Consider the following 8816-nt stretch of genomic DNA (forward strand, 5'->3'; position numbering starts at 1 on the left):
TGTATCCATAATCATGTTTAGTGGCTATCATGGGATCATCACATGGATCCACCAAAAGGACTAATGCACTATGCCAACAAAAGCAATTGCACAACACTTCAACTATAGGTCTATGTCTAAAATCACGATCATAAACACACTGAAATACCTCAACACAAGCACTTTACGTAACGGAATAACATACATCAATGCATTAACTAGTACACAAGAGACAATTTTAACCTAACACTTATTACAAATATTTAATACAACAATCTTAGGGCTCTTGTACTAGGGATAATGGCCCTTACAACCAGCCTTGATATAAGACAACAACTAGGGATTGGCATCAATAACTATGATGTCCAATCTACTTTGAACAAAGTACACTTGACCTACTTGTTGATGTATCGCTTCCACAACCCTTTCAGTCCACGTACCTTGAACACATCTACAGGTCCTTTGCCACTTCTTCTTTTGATCGCGCAACTTCTGATCCCTAAAATCTAAAAAATATACCACTATCACTGATCAAAACTCCTTTTGTTTCACTGAACTTGGCCCAAGCAATCTTCCCACAGCTACTCTTCACTCCTTCAAAGACACTAGCACACAGGGACTTCAACACTACCCACTACTTGCCTCTTTGTTGCTCCAAATATGATAGGTCATAGGGCTTGGAGACTACCTTCTTATCATTGAATTTGACCTCTCTGCAATTCAATGAGATAGGGAACAATTACTAGCCCTCTTCTTCAATAATCCACCCTTGTGGTCAATGAACTAAGGCCCAAACCACTTGCCCACTAACAACCCTTTTGTCCTTCACAAGGGACTATACTTAGGGAACTTCAAGAAACTTTCTAACAACCCTTCACCACTGTACATAAGTGTCTCCTACACTATCCAATATGGACCTATATCACTAGAAAAACAACAACTTGGAAGGACAACACAACATAAATTTTAAGGATGTCAATCTGCCTTCAAGAAATCAACCTTGTGCACACTTCCTTATGAGGTTTCGACCCTCTATTAGGGCTTCTTGTACCAGCTACAAGACTCTCCTAAATGGCCAGATCATACCTCCAATAATTGTGTTATTTCTCCTCTTACAAGCCCTTCCTCCTATGTTGTTCTTCAAGACTACTCGACCCTTTGTTACATGTCCGATCCAAGTTAAAAAGACCTCAGATCTTCTCCCAAACTAGGTCACAACATCCTACAATACACAGATAAATCTATGGCCTATTCATAGAAGAATTAGTTCACAAACATGCACAAAAATCGTCCTTGCGTCCAACTATCCTTCTAACTTGGCCAACACAAGACATAGAAAATAGGCACAAACTTGCCCTTCTTCACTTCCAGTGTGACTCCTTTAGAGGTTGTAGCTACCACATAAGTCCTTCTCCTTTGATGTGTTTGCACTTGTGATGTGTGATCAAATGAGTTTCCCTCACTCTCATTTATATGCTCCTTGGTGTAATGATCTACCCTCCAAATGACACCTTCAACCCTAGAGGACTTGAAAAATTCATCATTAACCCATCTCATATAAATAAAAATTATTTTCTGTCATTTGATTAATGCTCCCATGGCTGCCTTAGGACCCCTTGGTTCCCTTAAGGGTGCTCCACTTGCAACAATGGTTAAACCATAAAAAACCCTCTTGGTTTCACACCCAAAATTTTGGGTGCAAAACCCACTGCTTGGGTAGACTTGCCCACAAATCCCATGTGGGTCAACCTTCTCCCAAACCTTGTACCCTAGGGTATGGGAGTACCTCCCAAGCTACAAAAATCAACACTCCCTCTTAGTAAGGGAGGTACTTCCACCACATGTAAATACCTCATCATCATCATCACTATTGGAAACACTAGCCCAACTCTTGGCATTCACCACTGCAAGATAACATGTAGAATGAACCACACTCTTCTCGATAGTGTCTCTGCCACGCGAGGCTTCCCACTTATTCCTTTCTTGATAAGCCTTCATGCCATCCCATGGTTCCTTCTTTCCAGCTATAGAAGCCCCCTTACTCCCCACTGACTACACACTCTTCTTGGGTTGCATATTCTCCCTCTGAAGCTACATGCTCCCACTTGAACTTGGCTCCCTCTGAGCCTCTTGAACTTGCATTGCTTCTTCTCATGATCTACAGGCTTTCCCATCAGCCCATATTGACCATGCTACCTAACTTCGATGACAAATCTAGCAGAGTCAGAGCCTTTAGGCCTGAGTCTCGCTTTCCCATCTTGGAAAATCATGTCAGACCCCTTCTTCTTGATCTCCGGGACATACAAAACGTTTTATCTAAGATATGGCACAAAATATAAATCCTGAACTCACAGTAACTGTCCCGACTCCATCCTGAATGGCACGACACTTGATCGTCTAATCTCCTTTTTACTCTTGTCGCCAACCACCATGTGCAACTTCTAGTTCTACTCAATTAGAGTCTCAAACACATCACACGAACTTGTCATATGCTTTGACACACCACTATCCACGTACCATGCAATCTCATTGATGGTACTCTCGGAGAAATGAGACACCAAAGCAAAATATTCGTCCTCCAACCTTCTCGAGAGGTTATCCATTTCAAAAGTAGTAGTGGCACTTGCTATCTCCTTCCCCTTCTTCTTCTCATTATCTACCTTCTTCTTCTTCAGAAACTTCATCGAATAATGACCATATTCACCACAACTAAAACACTTAAGCTTGCTCAAGTCCTTCTTAGCCTTGCCCTTCATTATCCCTGCAAGATCCATGTTATCATTAGAAGTCTTCTTCTTATGAAGGTCCTCATCTCACAGTTCCTAGTGAATGAAGTCATCCCACAACTTGTTCCAGTCTAGTGGCTTCTCTCGAGTGACGATCCCTTTGATGAAGGGCTTCCACTCCTCGATAAACACTTTCAAAGCAATCCTCACCATCTCGGAATCTGTAACAGTCTCACCAATGGAAGTAATCTCATCACAAACCTGAGACAGTCTTGTCAGATACAAGGTCACTACTTCATCATCCGAAATCTTGGTGCTCTTCAAATTATCCTTCAATACCAACAATCAGTTCTCATTCTTATTCTAGAACAAATCCTAAAGAGATTTCCACATCTCATGGGCAGAGCTCTTCCCCGACAGATGAGGTATCAAATGATCTTTGACATCATATAGGATGATCAAATTCACCTTTGTATCCAACTCCTGGTACACTTCCAACTCCTTAGGTTCAGTTGGTTTCTTGATCTCCTTATCGACAAAAATCATAGATATTGTTCACCATCAAGACCAACTTGATCCTTTCCTTCCATAGACTATAGTTAGACAACCCATCCAACATGTCCTCATATCCTCGACCAACCAACAACTTCACCATTGCTATTAGGGCTTTAATAACAATGGAACCAACTCCTTCTTAAGTTGTACGTTGTGCAAACTTTGATTCACTGCCTTTCAAAGTACCTCTAATACCATGTTGATTTTTCCACGACACTTCACCTACGAGGTTATGTCTAAAATCACGATTATAAACACATTGAAATACCTCAACACAAGCACTTTTCATAGTGAAATAACATACATTAGTGAATCAACTAGTACATAATACAAAAATTTAACCCAACACTTTTTATATTACAAATCTTTAATACAACAATCTTAGGGCTTTCGTACCAATGACCATGGCCCTTAGAATCATCCCCGATACAAGACAAAAACTAGGGCTTTGCATCAACAATTATGATGACCAATCTATCATGAACAAAGTACACTTGACCTACTTGCTGATGTAGCGCTTCCACAACCCTTTCAGTCCACATACCTTGAATGCATTTGCAGGTTCTTTGCCACCTCTTTTGTTGATCACACAACTTCTGCTCCCTTAGATAGCATGCATCTACAACTCAACAATCTACCACTATCACTGATCACAACTCCTTTTGTGTCACTAAACTTTGGCCCAAGCAATCTACCACTATCTGATCTTTACTCCTTCAAAGACACCAACACATAGGGACTTCAACACTACCCACTACTTGCCTCTCTACTGCTTCAAAGATGACAGGTCTTAGGGCTTGGAGATTCCCTCTTATCACTGAAGTTTACCTCTCTGCAACTCAATGAACTAGGGCACAGTTACCAAACCTCTTCTCATTAATCCTCCACCCTTGAGATTAATGAAGTAGGGCCCAAACCACCTACCCACTAACAACCCTTTTGTCCTTCACAAGGGACTATACTTAGGGCACTTCAAACAACTTTATAACAACCCTCCACCATTGTACATAATTTTCTTGTACATTTTCCAATTTGGACCTACATCACCTAGCAAAACAACAACTTGGAAGGACAACACAACATACCTTTGAAGGACGTCAATCTGCCTTCAATAACTCAGCCCTGTGCACACTTACTTCTGAGGTTTTGACCCTTTGTTATGGGTTCCTGTACTAGCTACAAGACTCTCCTAAATGGTTAGATTAGACTTCCAATACCCACGCTATTCCTCCTCTTAAAAGCCCTTCATCTTGTGGTGTCCTTCAAGACTACTCGAACCTTTGCTACAAGTCCAATCCAAGGTAAAATGACCTTAGATATTCTCCCAAACTAGGTCACAAACTCCTACAATATAGTGAGAAATTTGCGGCTTTTTCACAGAAGAATTAGCCCACAAACATGCACAAAAATCTACCTTCCCTTGGGTCCAACAATCTTATCTTGGCCAACACAAGACATAGAAAAGAGGCACAAACTTGCCCTTCTTCACTTACAACGTGACTCCTTTAGAGGCTGTAACTACCACATAAGTCCTTCTCCTTTGATGTGTTTTCACTTGTTATGTGTGATCAAATGAGTTTCCCTCACTCTTATTTATATGCTCCTTGGTGTAAAGATTAACCCTCCAAAGGTCACCTTTCAAGCCTAACCGACTTGAACAATTCATCATTAACCCATCTCATATAAATAAAAAATATTTTCTCTTATTTGATCAATGCTCCCATGGCTGCCTTAGGACCCCTTGGTTCCTTTAAGGGCGCTCCACTTGCAACAATAATCAAACCATCTTGGTTTCGTGCCCACAACATTGGGTGCAAAACCCATTGCTTGGGTACACTTGCCCACAAATCCCACGTGGGTCCACCTTCTCCCAAACCCTTTATCCTAGGGGGTGGGAGTACCTCTAAAGATACAAAAATCATCATATTGTTTTGAGATAGGTCACCCACAATGCTCCAAGTAGGTCCATGGCCACTTCCATTTTTTCCAATGTTGAAATATTATATTGACAAAATTTTTAAATTTTGGATATTCCAAGTCTTGTAGAAAATTTTAGTCTATATGATCCATAAACTGTCATGGATATTCCACTAGAACAATTCTTCATGATGGATTTGATGAAAATACTAAAATATTTACTATGAAGGTTAATTTCCTTTCAATCTCAGACTCTTTAATTATTGTTTTTCCCCTTAAATGTATGAAATAGTTGAAATGTGAAAAATAGAGAATATAAAAATACACAAGCACACCATCCATAAATAAACAAAATTTTTTACCTTGGGAAACCCTTATGGGAGAAACATAGCTATAAGTTGAGCCCACTCTGCTCTATTTTCACTAGTATGGAAATATGCAAAGACGAGGAAAGATGTACTCTATATGGAGTTACCTGATACCTGTGGCTTGTAAGGCTACAACATAATCTTATCCCATTCTATTCTACTCTCTAAATTCTTACTCCTAGCTTATTACCTCAACTATGGCACAAATATAATAACACAGAATGGAACCCCTTTTCCTCCTATTGACCCGATATTTAACATTGCTTGATAGCCATCTAGGGGTAAGATTTGACTTCATCAACCCTCAACTAGAGTTATGTTTTTAGAATTCTAGAATATTCTTGAAATTCCACACATGGCTAGCCCCATATGCATGAGCAATGACACTGACGTGGCATCCTCTTATACCATGGTGTTCAACAAGGTAGGTTAATTTGCAGGAAGCATATATTTTGCATACGAGCTCCAATTGACACAATTCTTGCATTGTTGGAAAGTTATTTGAGTGTAGATCAACATCAAGGGCTTTGTGTGCAAGCAAGAAAGTTTTGACAAAAAAAATCCATTGGATGCCTCAAAATGGATTTGGAATATTTCAATCCCCAATTCTCCAAATTGCAACATGTCGTTAAAATGACCCTGCAAGTTGATTCCTCCAAATTTTTCCACTTGAAAGCATCAAGATAGATGATAAATAATATAATTATCCAATTTGGATCACCCTATGTTCAATAGAGATTCAACACGGGCATACGAGTTAAATATGTGTTGTATTCTTTGCAAGTATGCTTAGTCTCATCCCAACATAAGGGTGTCTGGGGGGTCTAAGGGGTCAACAAACTCCCCATTAGGGGTTCATGGGTGGACCTCACGAAGGATATTTTGGGCTATATTTTTGGTCTATTTCATGTTTTTTTAGTTAATGTTTTTTTACCATTTTAATCTAATGCTAATTAAGGTATTAGAGTGCACTTTAATTTGGGTTAAAATATTATAGTTTTGGACATTGTGCAATACCTAAATATTGTATTATGAATGATAAAGTTAATACAATGATGAAGATGGAAGTTTGACTCTAAGTTTTGTTGCTTCTCTTTTTAAGGTTAAGAGTTTTGAGGGTACATCTCTATGCATTATATGCATATGCCATTGCTTTATTTTTGTTTTGCTTAATTGCCTATGCCCATTGCTTCACTTAAAAATGTTTAAAAACAAGACAAAGAGAGGTGTTTTATATATCAAGGGAATGTTAGGTGTTCTATATATCTAATATATATTGGGATTTCCAACAATAATACTCACATGGTCTTTCACAATGCCAACTAAGGAGGATCAACTATAACCTTATCTATATTACTTGATTCCCAGTTATGCGAGAATGATTTCTCCAAGTATGGTGCTTATTGTACTATAATGACAAACCACTAAAATTATTTTTTAGACATGGTCCCAAGTATGTTTAGGGGGATTTCGATATACCTTAGGGTACACAAAAGATTAAATCCGTGAACAAATTCTATCTAATGAAGTATTACTCATTGAGTATCAACATAGGTGTACAAGTGCATCAAATTAGGTGACTCCATTTGTATTCCCCACATGTATGCTTCCTAGCCATAATGCTACCCATTAAATGACAATTCTCTATGTTTATAGATGCTAGATCATGTCTCTATCCTAAAAAAATATTCTTTGAAATTTGAACATGTGTTGGAATAGGAAAGTGCTTTGATACCATGTGTAATGTACTTATAGAGTAGAAACAAAAAAAGAAAAGCAATCTTTGAGGAGATTGAAACTGCATAAAGTACATGAATAGAGCAAGAAAATTGAACCTATAATGTAATTAACCCTTTAATATTATTCCAAGATGTGAGCAATATTCATGTGTCTCTTTGAAGGGGCAACTTCCGAATACATAGAGCTCTAATACAATTATGTCCTTAACAAAAAAATTACATAACTCTTTATCTTTATAAATATTTTTCGTCTACCTCAAACCCTAACCATTGGTGCCCTCTACCTCAATGACCATCCCACATTCATTATCAAGTACCAACTACTTAGGCCTTATTCAATAATGATGGCCCTTTACATTAATCAACAACATGCTGACTACTTAATGGGCCTTATCCAAAGATGATGGCCATTATACATTGATCAACCAACTCCCAACAACCTATGTTCTCGTAAGTAGAAGGTTTAGAGTAGAACCCTAACAAAAGGACACCAAGGTGCATTAGAAATCCAAACTAAACAAGTCTTTGCAACATGCAAAAAATATTAAAAAAATATTGTAAGCAAAAACGACAAATGGGGCAAAGGCATTCACTAATTCAAGCAACACTCAATTATTTCTAGAGGAAAAACAAAAGAAACCAATCTCCTTATAAATTGAACAACCAAAACACAATATCTATCCTTTTCTTTAAGTGTCAACAAGACTTGAAAGCTTAAATTTCAAGTAATTAGAATCTATCAAAATAAGTCGAATTGAAAACCAATAGAATCAAGCAAGAAAAAAAATTAAGGAAGAAAAACTAAGACACATTGGAAAGAAAACAAAATGTCTTTTCCACTTGGAGATAGCCATGCAACAATATTTTAAGCACAACTAGGTATGAAATCTAGTCCAAATCAATGGGTGAAAGGCATTTGTGAATTTAAGCAACGCTTAACCATTTCCAAGGGAAACATGCACATTTATTTCACCCTTTGTGGAATAGGGTAAGTATATAACTTTGCTTGAGCTAAACTCAATAACAAAACAACAAATTCAAATAACTAGTAAGCATTTCCCCTCTCAATCCCAAGAAAATTTATCCATGTCAAAGATCAGACAATGGCATTCACAAAACTACCATGCAAGACAAACTAAGGCACAACCCTTACTTGAATACTATAACCAATGTTGAATATTACAACCACATAACATTAAACAAGGTTAATTCTTCTTCAAGACTCAACAAGGAAACTGCATATTCATTCTATGAATTTTGCAATATGAAAGGCTTACTATGCAAAAAATATCTCACTATCAATGACCATCCTAGAGAGTAGAAAGACACATGCAAACGACAACCCACAAAACTTCATCCACCTTTAAAAACTCATATGCATCACCTCACTAAAACCCTTATCAACCCTAATATCTTTGTTTCATCTAAGATATCAATATGAATGGGAAATAATCTTAGTTTGCTACCAAAGATCAAGAAAGAAAGTGGTGTTAGATTTTGTGATGTTATGAAAGTTCACCAGAATGAGCTAT

The sequence above is a fragment of the Pinus tabuliformis genome, chromosome 3_2, assembly GCF_031772625.1.
Source record: "Pinus tabuliformis cultivar Carrire ecotype Pingquan chromosome 3_2, CPIR1, whole genome shotgun sequence".
Classification (NCBI taxonomy): Eukaryota; Viridiplantae; Streptophyta; class Pinopsida; order Pinales; family Pinaceae; genus Pinus; species Pinus tabuliformis.